We start from the raw sequence: 26,582 nt of genomic DNA, 5'->3' as shown, positions 1-26,582 counted from the left end.
CATTTCATCAGTCCATAAAACCTTAGAAAAATCAGTCTTGAGATATTTCTTGGCCCAGTCTTGACGTTTCAGCTTGTGTGTCTTGTTCAGTGGTGGTCGTCTTTCAGCCTTTCTTACCTTGGCCATGTCTCTGAGTATTGCACACCTTGTGCTTTTGGGCACTCCAGTGATGTTGCAGCTCTGAAATATGGCCAAACTGGTGGCAAGTGGCATCGTGGCAGCTGCACGCTTGACTTTTCTCAGTTCATGGGCAGTTATTTTGCGCCTTGGTTTTTCCACACGCTTCTTGCGACCCTGTTGACTATTTTGAATGAAACGCTTGATTGTTCGATGATCACGCTTCAGAAGCTTTGCAATTTTAAGAGTGCTGCATCCCTCTGCAAGATATCTCACTATTTTTGACTTTTCTGAGCCTGTCAAGTCCTTCTTTTGACCCATTTTGCCAAAGGAAAGGAAGTTGCCTAATAATTATGCACACCTGATATAGGGTGTTGATGTCATTAGACCACACCCCTTCTCATTACAGAGATGCACATCACCTAATATGCTTAATTGGTAGTAGGCTTTCGAGCCTATACAGCTTGGAGTAAGACAACATGCATAAAGAGGATGATGTGGTCAAAATACTCATTTGCCTAATAATTCTGCACTCCCTGTATATATATGTATATATATATATATATATATATATATATATATATATATATATATATATATATATTTTACATATATAGAATTGTGTTGAGACTATTATCTTAAAAAATATGCTCAATACTATAGTGAATGTGAAGTAAACTCAGACTGAAACGAAGGAAGATAATAATGACAATAGTCCTCCCTCCCTCCGCCGTTATCTTTCCTTATCTTTCTTATCTTTCTTTACTCCTTCTTATTATCTCTCTCCCCCCTTTTATATTTTGTTCCAATCAGGGCTGTCTGTGTTTCCAAAAATTTGAAATTGGAGTGTGTAAATAAGAGAAGGTCAAAAAATTTGGTTTTAATATTCGTTATATATACATTTAGTTTTGGTTAATCAACGTGGTGTGTGTGGTTTGAAATGAGTTGTCATTTGTTTTCACTTTGTAGTGGTTTATGTTGGGAAAGCTTGTGTGACTACATATCCCATAATGTCCCATAATGGCATGTAATAGGAGAAACTATAAATTAAGTTGTTAATGGATCACTTACCCACTGTGATCAAGACCTTGGTGGTTGAAACCCCGTTGGTGGTGTTTGGGTTACTCGTTTCTGTTGTTAGAATAAATATCAAACACAAGGATTCCTGTGTGTGCCGTGTATGACTTTGTGTCATTTGGTGGACAATTGTCCCTGGTGCGTCAGGATTTGCGGCACGTGGCTGAAAGGGTGAATGAGACTAAGACTAGAATTTCTACAGTGGAGGATGAAACGACCACCCTTCAGACAAGGGTTTATCTGCTCACCTCAAAGGTGGCCTGCCTGGAGGAGAGGGCCGAGGACGCCGAGAATCGGTTGTGCAGACACAATCTTTGCCTGGTGGGGCTGCCAGAGGAAATAACAGGAACAATAATGGAAGACCTTATGGAGACCTGGTTCCGATCATGGGACTCTTGCTTCGTGGTGAAAAGGGCGCACCAAGTGCTCCTCCCCGGCCGGTGGTGGTCCGACTCCTCAACTACAGAGACAGTGATACTATTCTGCAGGAGGCTTGCTCCCAAGGGGAGGTACGCTATTCTAATTCCAAAAATCAGATTTTCCCAGTCTATAATTTTGCTGTTCAACAATGCAGGCGATCATATGAGGAAGTTAAGCAGAAACTACGGGCACTGAACGTACACTATATGCTCCTCTTTCTAGCTAAGTTGAAGGTGATCTATGGAGCTTCTTCCTTGTTCTTTGAAATGTCTCAGCAGGCATGGGAGTGGGCGAAGGAGCAGAGAGAGCTGCATTCCAGGAGTGGCTTGGTAGCGGATCTTGCGAATGGTGCTGATGCTGGCCGCCTAGGCCTAGCATGGAGGCTCGCAAGTGCCGGCAGAGGTCCAAGTGGAGGCGCCCCCGGCATGGTGGCGGAAAAGACGCCTCGGCGAGCCCGGCTCTGGGACTGGATCCGCTGCGGGTGGAGACCCGTGAGTCTTCTCTGTCAGACACTCCGCCCATCTTCAACTCTTATGAGTGTCCTCCTTGATTGGTGCCAAGATGCGGCCTTGAACTATGGAACTGTGAATGCCACTGTAACAAGTACTGTAGTATGTTTGGACAGAAGTGCAGCGGTATTGGGTCCCAGAAGGCTGGGGGATAAGATTGTGTTTATGTTCGAGGGTAGGGCTGTCAGTGCGGGGTAACGCCTCTCATTACATGTTTAAGTACTACTGTAATCCAAGCTGTCAGGTGGATTATCTGTACATGAGCGGTGGGGTATCTCGATATAGATTGCCTAACACCTCCACGAGTTACTTTAGGTTAGGATGTTCGAGGGGGCGACAGATGCTTCTTGGTTGGAAGTGTGGGATGGGGGAGAAGGGTACTGTTTTTGTTAGTACAGTAGTTCATATTGCATGCTGTTTTCAAGTTTACATGCAGATTTTGTGCACCACAGATGTTCCACACAATTATGCCTTTAGACACAGCCATAGATTGGGTGATGGAGTGCAAGCATCTGGATGCGCGGTCCACTGCCCCGCATGCTGTCCTTTGCCTGTCAGGGTGCCCTGTGGGCCAGAAACATATACTCTTGCGCACAAGATGATTTAGATCATTTCATGGAATTTTGATGGGCTCCTACCCCGTATTAAAGGGACAGCAGTACTTAGATACATCAAGAGACATGCCCTGGGCATTGTCCTACTGCAAGAGACGCACTTACCGAGCACTCGTTGCTCCTTTTTTGGGTGCTTCGGATATGATAGGGTCTACCATTCAGCGTTTATGCGAGGGTCCCGGGGAGGGCCCTGCTGCTTCATAAATCGTTACCATTGACTGTTACTAAGGTTCACGAGGACCCATTGGAGAGGTATATTGGAGTAGAGGGTCAGATGGAGGCCAAGCAGTATAATTTGGTGTCGTGCTACATTCCCTCACATCTGTTGCAGTCTACCTGTGAGGCGATTGGATCGCTGTTGGCGTTACTTCCAGCCGGCTTCACACTGTTAGGGGTTGACTTTAAGGCAGTGCCAGACCCCCTTTGAAATATTTCTGTGGAGCTCAGTTCCGCCCGATCAGCCTTAAGAGCTGTGCGGATTCGTGGGCACAGTGTGATATATGGCGGGTGTGGCACCTGCATGAGCGTGCCTACACCCATCGGGCTGCTGCCCATCACACGAGGCCCGAATTGACCATGTGTGGGTTCCGGTGACAGACATAATGAGTCTGAGGTCTGTTCAGATCCTTCCTAGAGGTAAATCTGACTAGTCCCACTGATTGCGGATTGGGGTGTTGTGTACCAGACACATCGGCCAATCTGGAGGCTCAATGCTTGGCATCTGAAGTCCCCGGAGTGTGCCAGTTTTGTAGATAGGGAACTTGAGGCTTTCTTCCGATGCAATGTGGGCTCGGTGGCTTTGGGGGCAACGGTGTGGGCGGACTGTAAACCAACAATGAGGTGTATTATTAAAAGCTATATTCGTGGGCAGGCGCAACGCTAGAGGGTGCAATGTGAACAACTCAAGGCTAAGATATTGGAGATGGAGGGGCGAGCTAGACGCTCAAATGCACCAGTAGTGCAACGCCAACTGGCCCTGGCACAGTCAGAACTACTCCAAATATCCCTTGAGGAGGCCAAACAATGTTGGCAGGCGTCGACTAGGAGAGTGTATGAGAAGGGTGATAAGTCAGGTAAACTGCTCTATTGGTTGGCGATGCATGGGGCAGCAGCTAGAGTAGTGCCTCCCATACAAGATAGAGAGTGAAACAACCGAGTGGAGTTGGTAGCGATTGCCAAGGCCTTCGCAGCCTACTACCAGGACTTGTATGCTAAAGACCCCACTCCCAGGCCTGGTGGAGGAGGGTTCCATGGTTTGGGACCTTCTGGTACCAACTATCCCATCTACTCTTGCTCATGACCTAGACTAGCAACTAACAGCGGAGGTGGCGGATGTCGCCATTTTGGAGCTTAGTAGGGGTAGAACTGCCGGGCCGGATGGGTACCCAATAGAGTACTACAAAAGATTCTATTCACTGCTGGTACTTCATCTCTTGACTTTTTTATCGAGAGACTCTGTCGATAGGGGCTTTTCCCCCTGAACTTGACCTTGCCACAATTGTGGTCTTGTTCAAGGAGGGGCAGGCTCCAGACCATTGTGCATCATATTGACAATCTCCCTCATTAATGCTGAAATAAAGATATATGCCAAAGTACTGGCTATACGTCTTATGTTTACGCTGACCCATCTCATTCATCCGGATCAATGCGGCTTTATGCCTGGCAGGAGCAAGCGGCATTGCATTGCACGAGTTCAGGTGGCCTTATCTCGTGGCTCATACTTCAGTGGTCCCCTGGCCCTTCTCCTCATAGATTTTTGTAAGGCATTTGACACAATCTCATGGGAAATACATGGTGGTGGTCCTGGCATGTATGGTGCTGGGGCCATTGCTCTGCCGAATGATCCATCTCCTGCATCAACACCCCATGGCCTGGGTTCGGGTAAATGGTGTGCTCTCCCAGACATTTCCAATTCCAGGGTTGCCCTTTACCCCCACTGCTCTTTGCGCTAACGATTGAGCCCCTGGCATGCTTGCTGCAGAGCGATCCTGTGATGTGGGGCTGGAAATGGAGTGGAGGACAAAGAGGTGCTGTATGCGGATTACGTCTTGGTATTTCTTAGTGATCCACCCGCGTCGGGACCAAGATGCGTGGAACTATTGGAGAGGTATCTGGGCTCCTGGTCAATGCCCAAAAGTCAACATTGGTGGAAGTCAGCGGGGGATGCGGAGGGTCGACAGTGGTGTCCCCAATTCCCAGTGTGGAGGAACGTGTTTAAATATTTGTGAGTCCATGTTTCCCTTCTGCCTGACTTAGCGTGGGTATTAAACTTTAGGGACTTGTCAGCGCATTTGGACAGGGACCTGCAGTATTGGAAGGACCTCCCCTTAAACTCCATTGGGCGCACTGCCCTCCTCAAAATGATGTGACTCCCCCGGTATTTTTATGCCCTCACGAATTACCCGTACCAGACACCAAAGCTCTTAGAACAAAATTTACCAACTTAATTTGGAACGGAGGGCAGCATAAAGTGGCTTTTAAAACCGTGCGGAAGTCCCCGTACGGGGGGGTTATGGGAGTTCCAAATCTATATATTTACTATTTAGCTGCCCAGGTGTTGCCCATAAATGACTGGTTTGCGGGAGGTTGGGATGACCCGGCGTATCGCCTTGAGATCCATGAGGTGGGCTTTGGAGGCCTATTGGGTATGCTTTACGGTAGCAGGATTCCTGTCCAGACTGCGTCTTGCACCCGGGTGGTGGTGGGTTGCTGGAGGTCAGCCCTAAAACTCATAAAATGGGATTGGTGTTTTACTCAAATGACCCCACTGTGGCACGGAGACTGGCTGCACCATCTCACTGCATTAAAGGCCTTTCAGCACTGGGACTTAATAGGGGTTACTTACTTAGGAGACGTGTACACAGGGGGTAGCCTTATGTCATTCCAGGACATGAGAGAACAGTATGGGCTACACCAGACACAATTCTTCCGATACCTGCAGCTGCGCCACTCCTTAGGTGCCCATATTCCAACAAATACCCAGCTCCCCGACTATAGCCCGCTTGAGGTGAAATTGTTAACTTAGAGTCTGGGGAGGAAAGCAGTGTTTATAAATCTCTACTTGCGAACGCCCCAGATGGGTTTGACTACCTGCGACAGAAGTGGGCACACTGGGAGGGGTAGCTGGACGAAGACGACCGGTGGGAGGCACTATTGGCCCCCTGGGAATTATCCATCTCAGCTAGGCTGCGAATGGTGCAATTCAACTACCTCCACACATCCTACTTGACCCCTGCAATAATTTCGAGGATGTCTGGCTAAGCAGGGTCTGCCTGTGCTAGGTGTGGTCTCCTGGGGGGAGACGTCCTCCATCTGACTTGGAGCTGTCCCCAAATACGACCGTTTTGGGAGGGAGTTGGCAAGGAAATGGCAGAGATCCTGGGCGTCCTTTAGATTTAAGCCCCAAAGTTGCATTACAGGGGCTATTGGAGGAATTGGGGAGCCCCGTGCTGACCGGATATTTTTAGGAGTTGCATTGGCACTAAGAGAGATATTGCTCGCACGTGGAGGCTTCCTGAGGCTCCTTCATTAGCGGGATAGAGGGCAGGGGTTGATTGGTGTGCACATCAAGAAAAAACGATCTCTGCACCTCAAGGGTGCCCGGAAAACCATCATAAAATATGGGGGAAATGGTGGGCCTACCACGATGTTTTATCTTAATATAACACTGAACACTGGTTGTCCAGCAATGGATTGTGTCCTCTGCTCTGTGACTGTATTATTGATGTGGTCGGAGCTCAATTGTGTGTGTACTGTTTTCAAAATTAAGGAAAATAATAAAAATTTGGTTAAAAAAAAAAAAGAGTGTGGGGTAAGGGAACAAAAAAGACTATACTGTGAAGCCAAACAGCAGAGTGGTGTACAAACATTGCTCATTAGGGACTTAATTCAAAGTAAAAGATAAATGTCAATTAATTAACAGAAGATTATTAAACGCTTCTAAGTGATTCCATATAGATCTGCGGATTTGCTGAAAATGCACACAGGGGGCCACGCGGAGGGGCGCAACTGGTACACAGATCCACCCAAAACACAACCAAATTGACTTCTTTACAAGAGACTTAAAAAGGGCTAAAATACTGACCATTTAGAAGTTGTATGAGAAAAATAAAAGATGAAAGTAACATTGGGATTTGCTAATTAGAACAGTATCAAACCAACACCAAAACTACCCTAAGACGCACCCTTGTATACAGGCCCCCTTGACACCAACCAGCCTTGTGCGACACAATCCCCAACATCATCGCACCGCAGGTCATCGACTCCAACCACTACATTCTACTTGACAACCTCAATTTCCACATTAATGACCCCAACAAGCCAACTCCAACACACTCCTCGAGAACTTGACCAACATAGCCTCACCTAACTAGTTAACATACCCACATACAAGGTCGGACACACTCTTGACCCTGTCTTTACTTCCAGCGAGTCCAGTTCAGACACGTCACAGAACTCTCCTGGTCCGACTACAGCATCGTCCACTTCACCATCAGCAAAGCCCATCACACCACCACCAGGAACCACTGAGCTGGCTACCACAATTGGAGCAGAATAACTGAATCACGGTGGACGCAGGCCCTCAGCTCATCCACACCCAAGGCCTCATCCGACCTCGGCCAGACCATCCTGAACTTCTCCTCCTGGAACACCAAATGTGCCAACTCAGTTGCCCTGCTGAAATCAGCCAGAACCAACAAAACCTATACCTATGCTAACTGGTACACTCTGGAGCTCAGTCACCAAGAGCAGCTACTACAAACTCGAGAAACAATGCCAATCCACCAGGAATCCCACCTATAGAACAGTCCACAAAGCAGTCCACAGCAACTACCAATGACAACTCAAGAAGGCCAAGACAGCGGCAATCACAACTCTGATTGACACAGCTTCAAACCACACAAAAAACTTTTCAAAGTAGTCAAAGAATACTACAACCCAGCAGCCACAGAGAACACCATTCACCCCTCCCAAGAAGTTTGCAACACCCTCTCAGACTAATTCCACAGCAAGATCGCCACCATCTACAACAACTTTGACCCTCCACCCCACAATCTCTAACCTCAGCTCTATCGACCCCCCCATGCGCACAACAACAGCATATTTGCTTAGTAGGCACCTCTCACCACTCAATCCACCTCAGCCATCATGTCATCCATTCACTCTGGGGCACCCACAGACCCTTGCCCAAAACACCTGTTCAACCTTGAAACCAACCTTACCAACACATAATTCACAAGCATCCTCAATACCTCCATAACCTCAGCAGTTTTTCTAGACAAATGGAAACATGTGGAAATCAAACCTCTCCTGAAAAAACCCTCGGCCAACTCTCAACACACTCAAGAATTACCAACTCATCTCTCTACTCCCATACCCAGCCAAAGTACTTGAGACAGCCATCAACCAGCAGCTCACCAGCTACCTGGAAGAAAACAACCTACTGGACACCTCCTAATTAGGTTTTAGTTCTAACCACAGCACCAAGACTGCACTCATCGCCGCCACTGACATCAGAGCACTCCTCGACTGAAGGGAAACCGCTGCCCTGATCCTCCTTGACCTATCAGCCACATTCAACACTGTCTCCCACCACACCCTCATCCAAATACTTCACAGCATTGTAATACAAAATAAGGCCCTCAAATGGATCGCCTCCTTCCTGACAGGACGCACTCAGAGCATCTGACTGCCCCCTTTCACCTCTGCACCCAAGACCATAATTTGTGGCATACCCCAAGGTTCATCTCATAGCCCCGCTTTGTTCAATACCTACTTGACCCGCCAGGCCGACATCGTTACATCCCATGGACTCAACATCATCTCCTATGCAGACGATACTCAACTGATCTTCTCACTTAATGAAGACCCCTCCAACACCAGAACCAACCTCTGCAATGCCATGTCCACCACAGCCAGGAAAACATCTTCATTAGGAACCGTAGCTGGTGGCCAGCTGAACTCAGACCCACTCCCACGCCTACAGACCACAGTCAGAATCTCAACATCATCCTCAAAAGTGAGCTGACCATGAAGGGGCAGATCAGTGCAGTTGCCTCCTCCTGCTTCCACACCCTCCGCATTCTTCGCAGAATCTTCAGATGGATCCCAGCCAACATCAGGAAAACCATCATCCAGGCACTCGTTACCAGCCACCCCGACTACGGCAACACTCTCTACATCGTCATTTTCTCCCAGATCCTAAAGAGACGCCAGACAATACAGAACACCGTCACAAGACTCATCCTGGACCTTCCCAGGTGCACCCACATAACCCTCAACATTAGAAACCTCCCCTGGTTCCCCATCCAGAAGAGATGCAATTTCAAACTCCTCAGGCACACCTACAAAGCCTTATACAATCAAGGACCAGACTACATCAACCACCATCTACACTTTCACCAAACCACCAGACACCTGCTCTCTTCCTGTCTGTCCCTCATACAGGCATCCGGAATATGGCAAAGCACAGTGGCATATGCTCTTTTTCCTATATTGCCGTCAAGGCCAGGAATGACCTACCCATTCCCCTTCGAACTGCACCCTCACTGGCAGTCTTCAGGAAGAGACTCAAGACCAGGCTGTTCAGCAGAGACATTGCACCCCAGCGCCCAGACCTCCAGGGGTGACAGCAATGGCCTCTACAAATTGCTGATTTATTGATTGATTTACCACAACCCTCTGGGGTTCCACCCTGCTAGGTTGTAACTTGGCTGTAATCCTACATAGGTACAGATGTATGAGGCATTTTGCTTTCTCAGGGGCTATCTCCTGTGAACAATAAAGCATGTCCGTGTCTTCGTCATGTTATATCAGTGAACAGACATAGCACAATCTGACTGATGTTTGGGTGCCCACGGTGGTCATATGCTGATACCATGGGTTATGCAACAGTGCGCTGTGTAGTACGTGTGGAATACTAACATTAGGTTCAGTGTATTTATAAGTGATGTGGGAAAGGCCCCTATGCAAGCGCGTAGTAATGTTGAGGTGGACTCCGTGTGACTAGGCAGATTTCTGGCTATGTATGAATGCAGCCATGCCCCCAACAAACAGAGGATATACAGTGGTACAAAAATACATAACATTTGGAATGTAGTAAGTCTTGGGATGGTTTTCAGGGTAAACATCTGCAGTCTTCTGGTGCTTCAAGTGTCCCTGCTCTTGGAGAAAGTAGGGCAGTATTGGGGGTGTCTTTACTTTTTGAAAAAGAGTTTGTAGAAGGGATAGCTGTATAAAACAGTCCTAAAAGAGTCTGTGGTCTGTCTTTGCACACCTAAGTCTTTTCAGAGTTTTGGAAGTTGTTGCTGAAGAGATGGCGGGCACTCATGGTTTGGTCGCAAACCTGTTGGATAAGAGCTGTGGGTTGTAGGTTAACTTCAGAAAAACATACACCATTATTTAGTGTAAGGAGATTCCTGTGCCTTTCTTTTTTACTTATTTAGTGTACATTTATTTTGGAGGTGGCCTCAGCTGGGGCAACTATTTTAGGGAGTGGTGAGTGTTTTAGTCATGGGTCACCTCAGTTTTGGTTTGCGGGCCATTTGGCCCTCCCCTCTCACCATGACAGAGGAGCATGTTTCTGTGGGCTGATCATCGTGGGATTACCCTTTTATTTCCTAACTATTTTCCCTAATGTGTGTGTGTGCTTTTTTGTAGTTGGAACCTTTTGACCTACACGTGTGGTGTGAAAGGAAGAATGTGTTACAATTTGGGTGTTGCTGGTGGTTGCATTGTTCTCTGAAGACATGTTTATGCCCCCAGTTCCTGCAATGAGGTTCTCCCTAGTGAAGTCAGGTGTTTTTCCACTCCTTTTTTCTGGAAACTTTGACCCTCATTATGAACATGGCGTTAAACACCGCTCTGCCGGCGGTGGTAGTAACTACCGCCAACAGTCAGCCGGTCTGGCCAGCCAAATTATGAACCACCTGAAAAACAGGAAGCCGGAAAACCAATCACCGCCAGCAGAGGAGTGCTGACAACGACGGCAGAGGCCGCCTACAGGCCGATGGCAAGGCACTACCCGCCCATTAAATAATAAAGCACTATACCGCCGTTAGTTCTGGGGCGGGAACCACAGCCACGCAAAGCCAGGCAGAAACAAACCAAATATAAGGAAACACTCACCGGAGGCTCACACAACACGCCGAAGCAAACATGGAGCGAGAGTTGCAAATCATGCCAGTCCTGCTCCTTGCCGTATACCTCAATGACCGAGACTGCAGACGAAGATACGACGGTAAGTACCACAACCTACTAAACAAGGGAAGAAAGGACACAGTTACATACCCACCTACTCCACCCACCCCGCAACGCACCCACAACCTCTCACAACAGCACAAGCCATACACCCCAGAGCAGGAGGTACTTACCTGACACAAGGCCAAGACAACCTGCCCAAAGTACACACATGTGCACAACACCCCCCCACAAAGAAACGATGAACCACGGATCCAGAGTGTGCCAAAACCAACACTGGCCACACAAACTTTTTATTAAGCTCCAGGAGCAACAGAAGTCCAACAGAAGGCCAATGGCCAGTCCATATTCCAAAGTCCGATGGGCCCAAATGGCCCCAACCTGACTCCCACAAGTGCAAATGGTACTCCATCTTAAAGGGGCAACAATGGGGCATCCAGTCACCTCAGGGAACAGGGGCAGGGGGTGGTGGGGGTGGTGACACGACTGGGAGGGGGGGCTTGGCTTTACGTTTGGGAGGTGGAGGGAGCTTGGGTCTGGCCTTTGAAGCTGGTGGAGCGGCCTTGGACTGGGGTGCGACAGATGCACCTGGGCCAGCACGGAGTCACTTGCTCACAGGGGAGGTAGCACAGAAATGGGAAGGGCGGGCAGGGGCAGGCTGTGAAGTGGGAGGAGTGGACAGGGCAAGGAGGTGGGCATGTTTAGGGATGAGACAGGGTGGGCCAGTGGGTTTGAATAGGTCAAGTTTTTTAGGGGCAATCGGGGTGGACCTGGAGGAAGGTGTGGGAGTGGAGGTAGAGGAGTGGTCATGACAGGTGTAGGTGTGCGTGACATGGGTGCAGGTGACTGTACAGCATGCTGAGGTGTGGTGGATATGCGTTGGGTGGGTGTCTTGGGACGTTTGAGTGTCTTGGGAGGAGGGGGGTTGGACACAGTGGGACAAGACAGGCTGCCAGTGTAAATGTATGTTGTCTGTGTGTCTGCAAGTTTGGTGAGTGTGCTGCATGTGTCAACCAAAGTCGTTGTGGAGAGTGCAGGTGTGGTGTCTGGGATGCATGAATGGATGTCTGATTTTGTGGTGACTGCCAGAATGGGGTCAGCAACAGTGAACAAGGGTGCAGTACCTGTGAGGGTGCATGTAGAGGTGACAGACAGGGAGGCGGAAGAGGTGGACACACTGGAGGAAGTGGATGTTGGAGTGTGTGCCTTTGTATGTTGCCTGTGTGTATGCCTGTGGTGGGAAATGTGGTGCTTGTGTTTTTCAGTGTGCGTCTTGTGTGTTGAGGTGTGTGCATGGCTGTCAGAATGTGTGCTTGGAACGGGTGAATGGAGTGGGGTGCTGGAAAGGGTAGAGGTGGTTGGAGGGGGGACGGAATGACCAGGGACACTGGCTGCCGTCAAAGAGGAGACCAAAGCCTGAAAAGATCTCTGTAGGCCAGACACGGCACCCTGAATGCCATCCAGGTAGGCATTGGTCTGCTGCACCTCTGATGCTAGCCCATGGATGGCATTGATGTCAACATCAGGGCAGTGCACGCCCTACGGGCGACTGGAATGCAAAAACCCAGCACTTACAAGATAACGTAATTCATGCATTATGCAGATATGCTGTTGTTTAACCTTTTGCATTGCAGAGTTTAATCCTGAAGACTTATATTAAAGGTGCTTATAAATACTGTTCATTTGCAATGTATTGCTGCAGGCTTTCAGAGTGTGTCAGGGTGTGGTCCCTTTCCAGAACCTTCTAGAAGCTTTCTCTGCAGCATGACTGGGTGTGGTTTGTGGGCTGGGCCAAGACTCAATATAAGGGAGCCAGCCCAGCTCCACGTGCTCACTATTCAGAGGTCCCGGTGCAGAGCTGCAGCAGCAACTTCCTGAGCTCCTGTTCCAGAGGCCTACCTTGATCTTCCAGGCCTTGCCCTTTCACTGTGTTGGTGATCCTTGATCAGGGCGGTAAGACGGAGGTCGGTCTGGGCCCCCAATCCCGTTCTCGAAGGCTTTCGAGTTCTTGGGCCTAATTTGCATGATAAACTATTTAACTTGTGCGTGTGAATGTGCGCTTGGTTTTTTCATGGCATTTACATACTGACATTCAAATAGCCAAGACGCGCGATTAATTTCTTGTGCTTAATTCATGTTATTCATTGTGTGCTACCATTTCATGGCATCTACAAGGTAGCATTCGAATCGGCAAGACGTGCGATTCATTTCTTGTGCTTAATTCATGTTATTCATTGTGCGCTACCATTTCATGGCATTTACAAGGTAGCATTCGAATCGGTAAGACGTGCGATTAATTTTTTGTGCTTAATTCATGTTATTCATTGTGCGCTACCATTTCATGGTATTTACAAGGTAGCATTCGAAATGGCAAGACGCGCAATTCATTTTTTGTGCCTAATTCATGTTATTAATTGTGTGCTACCATTTCATGGCATTTACATGGTGGCATTCGAATCGGCAAGATGCGCGATTCATTTCTTGTGCTTAACTCATGTTATTCATTGACCGCTACCATTTCATGGCATTCACATGGTGGCATTCGAATCGGCAAGACGTGCAATTCATTTCTTGTGTTTAACTCATGATATTCATTGAGCACAACCATTACATGGCATTTACATATTCTTGTTGAAATCTGCAATGTGCACAATTCATGTTTTCTGCATTTTAAGAAACTAAGGTGGTCATTACAACCCTGGCGGACGGTGTTAAAGCGGCGGTAAAACTGCCAACAGGCCGGCGGTAAACAAATTGGAATTATGACCGTGGCAGAAACCGCCAACAAAGACAGCCACTTTAACACTCCGACCGCCACGGCGGTACAGACAAACAGCACGGCGGTCACCGCCAACAGACAGGCGGAGGACAATGTACCGCCCACAGTATCACAACCTACCAATCCGCCACCTTTTCCGAGGCGGATTCACCCCGGATAAAAACACGGCAGAAACAGCCATTTCAAAGGGAAAAAGCTTACCTCTACACACTCCACGAGGAGGGAGGGCACCATGGAGCCCGAACTCCATATTCTGCCAGCGATAGTCTTCCTGCTCCTATACGAGGATCAACAACGCCGGTGGCGAAGACCACGGTGAGTACTGCACCTACGACATAGGGGAGGGGGAGGCAAAAACACAGGGACACATACAACCAACATCCCAACCCCCACCCCGAACCTCGCCCACTACAACACACACACCAATGCATATCCAAACATTACAGTAACAACCCCCAACCCCCCCGGAAGAATGCAAAGACAAAAGGAAATGAGTTGAACCATTGTAATATATCAAAATGCAGTAATCAAATATATACATATATATATATACACATTAAACAAGATATACACCACGATTAGTAGTGCAGGTATTGCACCATTCATTCTCCGTGGACCACTGGGCCCAAAATGCATGGGCGAGGCCCACACAAGATACCTGATCAAAACGGAGAGAACACTGCTGGGGCATTAGATAGAAATACAACAGGCACCTCAGGGGGAAGGGAAGGGGGCGCACCTCAGCCGGATGAGTGCACCATGCCAGATCCACAAGGGGGCTCCATGCCCATTGATGTATCCTGGGGAGTGCAGAGCCACAGTCTCTCAAGTCTCTACAGTGGGTGGGTTGCCCACTGTACCATCCTGGGTAGTGCAAAGCCACAGTCTGTCAAGTCTCTGCAGTGGGTGGGTTGCCCACTGTACCATCCTGGGGAGTGCAAAGCCACAGTCTCTCAAGTCTCTGCAGTGGGTGGGTTGCCCACTGTTCCATCCATGGGGAGTGCAAAGCCACAGTCTCTCAAGTCTCTGCAGTGGGTGGGTTGCCCACTGTACCATCCTGGGGAGAGCAAAGCCACAGTCTCTCAAGTCTCTGCAGTGGGTGGGTTGCCCACTGTACCATCCTGGGGAGTGCAAAGCCACAGTCTCTCAAGTCTCTGCAGTGGGTGGGTTGCCCACTGTTCCATCCATGGGGAGTGCAAAGCCACAGTCTCTCAAGTCTCTGCAGTGGGTGGGTTGCCCACTGTTCCATCCTGGGGAGTCCAAAGCCACAGTCTCTCAAGTCTCTGCAGTGGGTGGGTTGCCCACTGTTCCATCCTGGGGAGTGCAAAGCCACAGTCTCTCAAGTGGATGCAAGTCTCCACTGGTTCTGGAGGGGGACTGGTGCCCAGAGTGCAGCACACACCCCGTGACGGTCCCAGTTGCGTCACTGTCCCTGCCGCAAATGGGCTAGCGGTGCATTCCATGGCGGTCTTTGCCCTTTTCAGCGGTCCCTGGCCTGTTCAGCGGTGCTTGTGTTGCCAGTGTCAGACCTGTTCCGCGGTGCATTCCATGGCGGTCTTTGCCTTGTTCAGCGGTCCTTGTTCAGCGGTCCCTGGCCTGTTCAGCGGTACTTGCGTTGCCAGTGTCAGATCTGTTCAGCGGTGCATTCCATGGCGGTCTTTGCCTTGTTCAGCGGTCCCTGGCCTGTTCAGCGGTGCTTGCCAAGGCGGTCCTTCATTGCCCAGCAGGGATGTGGCTGGCGGTCCTTCATGGGTCAGCTGGGCTGTGGCTTGCGGGCCCTCCTGGCCAGCTGGGCTGTGGCTGGCGGTGGCTTCCTGGCCAGTGACGATGTGGCTGGCCTCCTGGCCAGTGACTCTGGCGGTGGCCTCCTGGCCAGTGATGATGGGGCTGGCCTCCTGGCCAGTGACTCTGGCGGTGGCCTCCTGGCCAGTGACGATGGGACTGGCCTCCTGGGCAGTGACTCTGGCGGTGGCCTCCTGGCCAGTGACCATGGGGCTGACGGTGGCCTCCTGGGCAGCGGGGATGATGGCGGTCTCCTCTGCCGTGCTGCTCCTCCCAGACTTTGGAGATTTCTTCTGCCCCTTCCCCACCTTGGGAGGAGTCACAGCTGAGTCGACACTCCCCCCGGGAACCTTGTGAGAGGCTTTGCTGGCTGGAGTCTTCCCCCTCTCCCTCCGGGCACTGTCCAACTTCTGGTGCTTCACACGGGGGGACTGGCTGTGCTGTGGACAAGGAAGGATCTTGAAAACTTGAGACTTTGCTTTGACTGGGTATAAGAAGCAGACCCAAAACCCCAGACTTTTAGAATCTTTCTGGAATCAAGAGGAACCTCTGCCCAGGAGAAGAGCTGAAGGAGGAGTACTGTCCCTTTGCTGTGTTGCTTTGCTGGACTGGCCTGCCGCTGCTGCATCTGCCTGAAAAGAGTGCAAAGGGTGAACTTTGCTGTGTGTCCTGCTTGAGAAAATTCTCCAAGGGCTTGGAGTAGAGCTTGCCTCCTGTTGGAAGTCTCATGGACACCAAAGACTTCAGTTTCCTCGACCTGCAGCACTGGGAACTGTGTGTTTTGTGCTGTTCAAGAGAAGAAACCACTGCGACGCCGCCAACGACGCCACTGGCCTGCACGTGACCTGCTGATGCCGCACGGAGTCGCATTGCCCCGCTTCGCACTGCGACCCTGGTCTCACCGACGCCGTCATCGGACGACTTCACTGAGCCGCTGCGCGCACCGCGACCTGAGGGCCCCGCACTCCGCCGGCACCTGCTCACACCGCATCCTGGGCATCCCCGACGACATCGCTTCTGCTGACAGCGGCGCCGCTGCCTGCACCGTGGCCTGTGGACACCGCTCGTGAGGGTCACGAAGTACCGTCCCATCCCGCACTGCTGGCTTAGGCCTACCGACGACAGCGCTTCCGCAACGGCGCCACCGCCGCTGCCTGCACCGTGACCTGTGGACACCGCACATTGCACCGCCCCGCTTCACACCGCAGCCCTGGTCTCACCGACGCCGCTGGATGCCGTCACCGAGCCGTTGCCTGCACCGTGACCTGTGGGGACTGCACGTCTCATTGGCCCGCTTCGCACCGCAGCCCCAACGCCATCCCCGCCAGCGCACCTGATTTCATCAGCCCGGAGTTCGATCCCCGAGGTGTGTGACTTCAAGGGCCCGACGACTCCTGCACTGACTCTGGAACCGACGCCGGCGATGCCGCTCTCCGGAGCTTACCGCGAGGGTCACGATGCCCTGCGAATCCAAGGTACTGTTTGTGGGTCTTCCCAACACCGCAGCTGGCCCGCGATGCGGAGGCCAGCTTGAACTTTTGGTTTTGTTGTTCACGACGCCGTGATAGCCCCAGGTGGAGTTATCTACTTCAAGGAACTATATTGTTAAGTACATCTTGCAGCATTCATATTTTTATTACTGTATGTTGGATTTTTATCGTATTTGGTCTTGTTTTATATAGATAAATATTGGCTATTTTTCTAAAACTGGTGTGGTGTCCTTTTGTAGTGTTTTCACTTATTACTGTGTGTTATGTGCAAATGCTTTACACATTGCTTCTGAGATAAGCCTGACTGCTCTTGCCAAGCTACCAAGGGGGTGAGTAGGGGTTATCTGAGCGGGTATCTCCCTTATCCTGACTAGAGTGAGGGTCCCTACTTGGACAGGGTGCAAACCGACTGCCAACTGGAGACCCCATTTCTAACAGTGTTCCAGAAAACATTCAGATTATTTCCTTGTCCTCATGCAAAAAGACTATGTTTGATTTTGAAAACATAATGCTAGAAGGTTCTTATGTTTTTAGTCAATGTGTAACATTTCATTGAGAGGTTCATTGAAAAGTGGTATTAATCCTTCTTGATTCCTTCACAGGTAACCAGACGTCTTGAGGCCTAGTTATTTAGTCCATGCTTAAGTTATCCATGGTTACAATATGACAATGCTTAGAATCATAGTCTAGTAAAGATTAATATGTATAATCTTGATATTGTGTGTTTTAACCTTTTGCTTCCTACAGGTCTCCTTCCCAGCTGTTCCCTACCTAATCCCCTTTTCCCCACTTGGACTCTCTTAGACTCTGTGACATTCTAATCAGAGTATTGGAGCTGTCTTGTGGTGGACATGTTGGGAACGTGCGCAGACCCCGAGGATCTGGTGACTCTGACAGAATAGTGAGCCCACAAATTAATTATCCTCCTGGTTTGAGTGTGTTCTCAGCATGGCCACTTTGGACGAGCTAGTCAAGGCTATCATGCAGCCCCAAGCAGAGGTGGTGTCCTCAAAAGATATAGCAGCTCGTTTAGCTGAGAGAGTGAGTCAGTTACAGGAAAAGGTAGAGAAGAAGGAACAAAATCCCTTAGGTGCGTCTTGGCCTGGTCCTTCTTCTCAGGTTTCTGGAGGTAATCCTCCTATGAACATTTCCCTCAACGTTCCTTTGGCCATTCCCCTAGCTCCTCCAGAACGTTTCTCAGGTGACCCCTTGAAAGCGCAATATTTCCTGGTTCAAGTGGAACTGCATTTTACCTGCCGACCCCACACTTTCCCGGATGCTCAATCCAGAGTAGCTTTCCTGTTATCATACCTGTCTGGGGATGCAGCTACCTGGGCTATTCCTCTTGTGCGTAAAGACAGTCCCCTGCTTTACAATTGGAAACATTTTGTTCGTGAGTTTGAAAGAGTATTTGATCGTAGAACTGTGACATTGTTGGCAGATCGTGAATTATTAGACTTGCAACAAGGTAACCAGGATCTAGTGTAATATTTAGCTAACTTTAATCAGCTGGTAGCCGAGACATCCTGGCTTGAAGAAAAGCAAGCGGTCTTGTTCTACAAGGGACTCAAGGACGAGCTAAAAGATATTCTAGTTCAAAAAGACCCGCAGCCTACAGACTGTCAAGACCTGATAAACCTTGTTTTAAGACTGGACCATTGTTTAGCAGAACGAAGGGGAACACGCAAAAAAACTGAGAAACATTCTTGGCGTGTTCACAATAATAGAGAATCAAGGACTCAGAAAGAATAAATGCAAGAACCTATGGAAATTGGTACAATCAGGAGGCCACTGACCCAAGACGGAAAGGACTTACGTAGGAAGAATGGACAATGTCTTTATTGCGGGCTCAAGGGTCATTTTGCCAAAGAATATCCAATCAAACCAAAGAGCAAACGAGGTCCTGTCAAGAAACTTGCAGCCAATGCACAAGTCAAGCCAGAAAAACTAAATCACCCAAGATGTAAAGAAGGGTTGCTCTTGGGTGTCACTGTGGACCCTTCACAATCTAGATATCTCAAGCTGGGCATAAAAGTTCAAGTAAAGAAAAATAACTATTTCAAGAAGGCCCTCGTGGATTCTGGGGCTACCGGGAATTTTGTTGACGCCCAATTGGTCCACGCATGGGGGATCCCATGCATCGAGAAAAGACTCCAGAAATAATACAAGCAGTGGATGGAAAACTCTTGACTGGAGGCCCAGTAACTCTTCAGACTGTCCCCTTTTCGGTGATCTGTGAGGAGAAGAACCAAAGAAACAAACATAAAGAGAAACTCATCCTTGACGTGATCCATGCTCCCCAGTATGAAATTATCCTTGGCTTACCCTGGTTAACGCATCACAATCCTGAGATTAATTGGGCAGAAAGAAAGTTCATATTCTCATCAGCTCTATGTAAAGAAAAATGCTTCCAAAAGTCTCAAGTAACCAAAGTTGGCAACTCTTACATAGCCACTGCAGCGGAAAAAGAAGTTAAGTTGCCCAAACAATATTCATCCTATGAAGATGTGTTCGATGAAAAAGAAGCAGAAAACTTGCCTCCTCATAGACCTTATGACTGTCAAATTGATCTAATCCCAGGTGCGATACTCCCCAGCTGTTGTGTAAACGCCCTGTCAGAACACGTAAACCAACATTTACGAAAGTATCTAGATCAATTCTTGGAGAGTGGTTTCATCCTCCCTTCTATGTTTCCTGCAGCCTCTCCTTTGTTTTTTGTCCCGAAAGGAAATGGAGATCTTCGAACTTGTATTGACTATAGGGGTTTGAACGAGGTCACCTTCAAGAATAAATACCCCTTGCTGGAACAAGTGAAGAAAGCTAAAATCTACACTAAGCTCGATCTACGAGGTGCTCATCATTTAGTCAGAATGAGAGAAGGCGATGAATGGAAAACAGTGTTCAAGACAAGATCTGGCCTCTTAGAATACACGTCTTGCCTTTTGGTTTGTGCAATGGTCCAGCAGCATTTCAATTTTTCCTGAATGACATTCTTAGAGAGTATCTCGACATGTTTGCAATAGTCTACATCGATGATATTTTTATCTACTCTGACAATGAAAACGAACATGTACAACATGTCAAGAAAATTCTTTCAGCTCTTCGAAAGCACCGTTTGTATTGCAAACTAACCAAGTGTGAGTTTCATGTTACCATAGTTGAGTTTTTAGGGGTTATCCTTACCCCTCAAGGTATGGTTATGGCAGAAAAGAAAGTACAAGCCGTATCTGATTGGCCCACTCCAAAGACTGTTGGAGATGTAAAGTGTTTCCTGGGGTTTGCAAACATTTACCGCAGGTTTATAAACCATTTCTCTCAAACAGTGGCCCCAATCACTAAGGGGGTGATTCAGACCTTGGCGGACGGCGGAGGCCGTCCGCCAAGGTTCCGCCGCCGAATGACCGCACCGCGGTCAAAAGACCGCGGCGGCCATTCAGACATTTCCGCTGGGCCGGCGGGCGCTCTCCAAAAGAGCGCCCGCCGGCCCAGCAGAAATGCACCTGCAACATGGACGCCGGCTCAGAATTGAGCCGGCGTAGTTGCAAGGGTGCGACGGGTGCAGTTGCACCCGTCGCGTATTTCAGTGTCTGCAAAGCAGACACTGAAATACTTTGCGGGGCCCTCTTACGGGGGCCCCGCGGCACCCCCTACCGCCATCCTGTTCATGGCGGGTTTCCCGCCATGAACAGGATGGCGGTAGGGGGTGTCTGAAGATTCATTGGGGCAGCGGTAAACCGGCGGGAGACCGCCGGTTTACCCTTTCTGACCGCGGCTGAACCGCCGCGGTCAGAATGCCCTCGGGAGCACCGCCAGCCTGTTGGCGGTGCTCCCGTGGTCGGTGACCCTGGCGGTCGCCGGCCGCCAGGGTCAGAATGACCCCCTAAGTCATTGAGAAAGAAAGAAAAATGTGTATGGTCCCCAGAAGCTGACCAAGCTTTTTCAACTTTGAAGGAAGCTTTTTCCACTGCCCCAGTCTTGACTCACCCTGATGTGGATCGTCCCTTCATAGTGGAAGCCGATGCCTCAGATGTGGCAATTGGTGCAGTCTTGTCACAATGAAACAAAGACACTGGCCAACTTCATCCTGTAGCTTCCATGCCTCGTAAGCTGAATGAAGCTGAACAGAACTATGTCATTGCAGAGAAAGAGCTTCTGGCGATTCGTGACGCCTTTAAAGAATGGAGACATCATTTGTTGGGTGCCAAATACACTGTCACAGTATATACTGATCATCGCAATCTCCAGTTCATGAGTTCAGCCAGACTTGACCCCTCGGCAATTACGCTGGATGTTGTTTTTTGCCGAATTTGATTTTGTGGTAACTTTCCGTCCTGGTAAAGCTCTTGAATTAATCCAACGCTACTTTTGGTGGTCTTCTCTATTAAAAGAAGTCAAAACAATGGTAAACAACTGCAAAGTCTGTGCTTGCATCAAGACAAGTCATTCAAAACCGAAAGGGTTGTTGCATCCCCTCCCAACTCCATGTCGACCTTGGGAACACATCTCTTTAGACTTCATTAGAGGACTACCAGTGGTTCAACAACATTCAGTAATCCTTGTGGTAGTAGATAGTCTCACGAAGTATGGACATTTCATTGTCTGTAAGAAATTGCCCACCTCCAGTGAACTGGCAACCATCCTACTAAATAGAGTGGTCCGTTATCATGGGCTGCCAAAAATGATTCTCTCCGATTGAGGGTCACACTTTGCTTCCAATTTCTGGAAAACATGGTGCAAAACACTTCAAGTCACGTCCATACTATCTACTAGCCATCATCCTCAAACAGATGGTCAAACGGAGAGACTAAACCAGACTTTGAAGCAATACCTGCGTGCTTACGATGAGAAAGCACTTCATTCCTGGACATCAATGCTCTGGTTAGCTGAGTTAGCCTACAATAACTCATTTCACACTTCCACTGGTGTTACACTCTTTTTTGGCTTGTTTGGCTATCATCCGGACACCTTGCCCATGACGATCCCTCAAGAAAGTTCTCTTACACCAGCTGTGTCGGAAAACATTCACCACCTTCACCAAACCCAGATATTGATTCAACAGCATTTAGAAAAGGCCAAACAAAAATATAAAAAGTATTACGACAAGAAACATTGTGAGGGACCTCAATATCAACCAGGTGATAAAGAATGGCTTTCTATAAGACATATTGACTTCAAGAAAAAGCACATGTTTAATCCCAAATTCATAGGTCCCTACACTGTCCTTCAGCAAATCAATCATGTGACCTATAAACTGCAATTACCAAGGTCATTACGTATTCATCCAGTGTTCCACACATCCCTTCTGAAAAAAGCAGTCCAGAAGGTCCGCCCTCATCCAGCTCCAGTTCTAGTACAGGGGGAAGTGGAATACGAAGTCAAGAAGGTGTTGGACTCCAAACTGAGAGGGCGTAACCTATGGTACTTGACCTCGTGGAAAGGTTATGGCCCTGAAAGTAACTCATGGGTTTCCGCATCTGATGTTCATGCTCCATTACTTGTGAGATGCTTTCATCATCTCAATCCAGACAAGCTAGGCCCTAGAGCGTGTCTGGGAGAGGTGAGTACTGTCAACATCAGGGCTGTGCGCGCTCTACGGGCGACTGGAATGCAAAAACCCAGCACTTACAAGATAACGTAATTCATGCATTATGCAGATATGCTGTTGTTTAACATTTTGCATTGCAGAGTTTAATCATGAAGACTTATATTCAAGGTGCTTATAAATACTGTTAATTTGCAATGTATTGCTGCAGGCTTTCAGAGTGTGTCAGGGTGTGGTCCCTTTCCAGAACCTTCTAGAAGCTTTCTCTGCAGCATGACTGGGTGTGGTTTGTGGGCTGGGCCAAGACTCAATATAAGGGAGCCAGCCCATCTCCACGTGCTCACTATTCAGAGGTCCCGGTGCAGAGCAGCAGCAGCAACTTCCTGAGCTTCTCTTCCGGAGGCCTACTTTGATCTTCCAGGCCTTGCCCTTTCACTGTGTTGGTGATCCTTGATCAGGGCGGTAAGACGGAGGTCGGGCTGGGCCCCGGATCCCGTTCTCGAAGGCTTTCGAGTTCTTGGGCCTAATTTGCATGATAAACTATTTAACTTGTGCGTGTGAATGTGCGCTTGGTTTTTTCATGGCATTTACATGCTGACATTCGAATAGGCAAGACGCGCAATTCATTTCTTGTGCTTAATTCATGTTATTCATTGTGCGCTACCATTTCATGGCATTTACAAGGTAGCATTCGAATCGGGAAGACGCGCAATTCATTTCTTGTGCTTAATTCATGTTATTAATTGTGCGCTACCATTTCATGGCATTTACAAGGTAGCATTCGAATCAGCAAAACGCACAATTATTTTTTTGTGCTTAATTCATGTTATTCATTGTGTGCTACCATTTCATGGCATTTACAAGGTAACATTCGAATCGGCAAGACGCGCAATTCATTTCTTGTGTTTAACTCATGATGTTCATTGTGCGCAACCATTTCATGGCATTTACATATTCTTGTTGAAATCTGCAATGTGCGCAACTTATGTTTTCTGCATTTTAAGAAACGAAGTGCTAGAATTCTAGATGTTACATATATGTGCATAATAAGTCCCTTAATGCAACTCCTATGGTATTCCAGAAAACATTCAGATTATTTCCTTGTCCCCATGCAAAAAGACTATGGGGGTCGTTCCAACCCTGGCGGTCGGTGTTAAACCTGCGGCCAAACCGCAAACAGGCTGGCGGGAAAAAAAATTGAATTCCGACCCTGGCGGAAACCGCCAACAGAGACCGCCACATTACCACACCGCCTGCCACGGCGGCACAAACAAACAGCACGGCGGTCACCGCCAACAGACAGGCGGGAGACAATGTACCACCCACTGTATCACAACCTACCAATCCGCCACCTTTTCCGGGGCGGTAGCCCCGCCGATAAAAACACGGCGGAAACAGCCATTTCGAAGGGAAAACGCTCACCTCCATACACCCCACGAGGAATCAGGACAGCATGGAACCCGAACTCCACATACTCCCAGTGATAGTGTTCCTACTCCTCTACCAGGAGCCCGAACGCCGGCGCAGAAGACAACGGTGAGTACTGCACCTACGACACAGGGGAGGGGGGAGAAGAACATATTACGGGTACACACATAAGCGACACACCCACCCTCACCCTCACCCACTACAACACACAATGCATAGCAACACATCAGAGTGACACCCCCTAAACCCCCCAGAAGAATGCAAATACAAAAGGAAATGATTCTAAACATTGGAATATATTGTATTACTGGCTTAAAAATATATATACACATCAAAAACTCTTATATACATGAATGTACAAGTCAGAGCATTGTAGCAGGCATTGTCCGTGGACCACTGGGCCCAAATCACATGGGCAAAGCCCACACAAGATACCTGACTCCAACGGAGAGAACACTGCAGGGGCATCAGATAACAAAACTACAGGCACCTCAGGGGGAAGGGAAGGGGGGGTACCTCAGCCAGATGAGTGAACAACGCCAGATCCACGAGGGGCCTCCATGGCCACTGTTCAATCCTGGGGAGTGCAAAGCCACAGTCTCACAAGTCTAGACAGTGGGTGGGCTGCCCACTGTTCAATCCTGGGGAGTGCAAAGCCACAGTCTCACAAGTCTCTACAGTGGGTGGTTTGCCCACTGGACCATCCTGGGGAGTGCAAAGCCACAGTCTCACAAGTGGATAACAGTCTCCACTGGTTCTGGAGGGGGCCTGGTGCCCAGAGTGCTTTGTGCAGCCCTGCCCGACACAGATGCGGGCCAGCCCCTGCCACTCATGGGGCAGCGGTGCTTGTGACGGCGGTGCCCAGTTCAGCGGTGCTTGAGACGGCAGTGCCCAATGCAGCGGTGCTTGAGATGAAGGGCCCAGTTCAGCGGTGCTTGAGACGGCGGTGCCCAGTGCAGCGGTGCTTGAGATGAAGGGCCCAGTGCAGCGGTGCTTGAGATGAAGGGCCCAGTGCAGCAGTGCTTGAGATGAAGGGCCCAGTTCAGCAGTGCTTGAGACGGCGGTGCCCAGTTCAGCGGTGCTTGAGACCGCGGTGCCCAGTTCAGCGGTGCTTGAGACAGCAGTGCCCAGTGCAGCGGTGCTTGAGACGGCGGTGCCCAGTGCAGCAGTGCTTGAGACAAAGGGCCCAGTTCAGCGGTGCTTGAGACGGCGGTGCTCAGTTCAGCGGTGCTTGAGACGGCGGTGCCCAGTTCAGCGGTGCTTGAGATGAAGGGCCCAGTTCAGCGGTGCTTGAGACGGCGGTGCCCAGTTCAGCGGTGCTTGAGACGGCGGTGCCCAGTTCAGCGGTGCTTGAGATGAAGGGCCCGGTGCAGCAGTGCTTGAGATGAAGGGCCCAGTGCAGCGGTGCTTGAGATGAAGGGCCCAGTTCAGCAGATCTGGCTATGGCGTGGAGGCCATTTGCCACCTGTCCTGTGGCTGGCGGAGCCTTCCTGCACATCCGTCCTGTGGCTGGGGGGGCCTTCCTGCCCATTTGTCCTGTGGCTGGCGGGGCCCTCCTGGGCTGCAGTGCCGTGCCTGTTGGTGGCCTCCTGCCCACCTGGGATGGGGCTGGCAGGGCCCTCCTGCCCAGCTGGGCTGATGGCGGTGTTGTCGGGCGTGCTGCCCTTCCCAGCCTTCCCTGATCGCCTGTGGCCCTTTCCCACCTTGGCCGATGTGCCAGCTGTCTCCACACTTCCTGCCGGAGCCATGGTAGGGGTTTTAGTCCCTGGTGTTTTCACCCTCTCGCGCCGGCCACTGCCTATCTTTGGATGATTCTCCGGGGGTGGGCTGCCCGTGCCTTGGCTCCGTACTGAACTTGCTGCCCTGGAGGGTGGGGGACTCCACAGTCCATGGCAGACTGTCATGACAGGGCCCGGTTTTGTCGTGGCTGAGGTGCTGACTGTAGTCCTATGACATGGACGGGGTGGGGGAGTTGGTGGAAAGAGGTTAAGTTTGGACAGGAAAAGCTTTTTAGGAGCAGTGGGAAGGGTAGGTGTAGTGGGTATGGTAGTGGAGGAAGAGGTTGTGGTTGTAGGAGTTTGAAGTCTGGTGTCTTTGGGTGCAGGTGCTTGGGCTGGAGGCTGTTGTGAGGTGGATGGCTGTTGGGTGGGTGGCTGCCTGCGTTTGTGTATCTTAGAAGAGGGGGTCACAGACACACTGGAAGAGGACACAGGGGACGTGTAAATGGTAGTGGGGTGGTGACTGCACGTGTGCGGGGGGTTCTGGTGTGTGTGCTGGTGATGGACATAGTGGCTGAAGATGTTGTGCATGCAGGGGTGAGTGGAGACGTGACAGGGAGGGAGGAGGGAGACTAGGAGGAGGGGGACACAGTGGAGGCAGTGGCTGTTGGTATGTCTGTATGTGGATGTTGCTTGTGTGAATGCCTGTGTGATGTGTGGTGCTTATGTCTGGCTGAGCTTCCCTTGGGTGTTGAGGTGTGTGCAGGCTGGTCTGATGGTGTGTCAGGGATAGGCAGAGGTACAGGTGATAGGGTCTGGGTGGAGGAAATTGGAGGGGGGAGGCTAGAGACAGGGACAATGGCTGCCATCAGTGCTGAGGCCAGAGTGTTGAACGATCGCTGAAGGG

The sequence above is a fragment of the Pleurodeles waltl genome, chromosome 11 (genome assembly GCF_031143425.1).
Source record: "Pleurodeles waltl isolate 20211129_DDA chromosome 11, aPleWal1.hap1.20221129, whole genome shotgun sequence".
Classification (NCBI taxonomy): domain Eukaryota; kingdom Metazoa; phylum Chordata; class Amphibia; order Caudata; family Salamandridae; genus Pleurodeles; species Pleurodeles waltl.
This window is presented reverse-complemented; position numbering follows the sequence as displayed.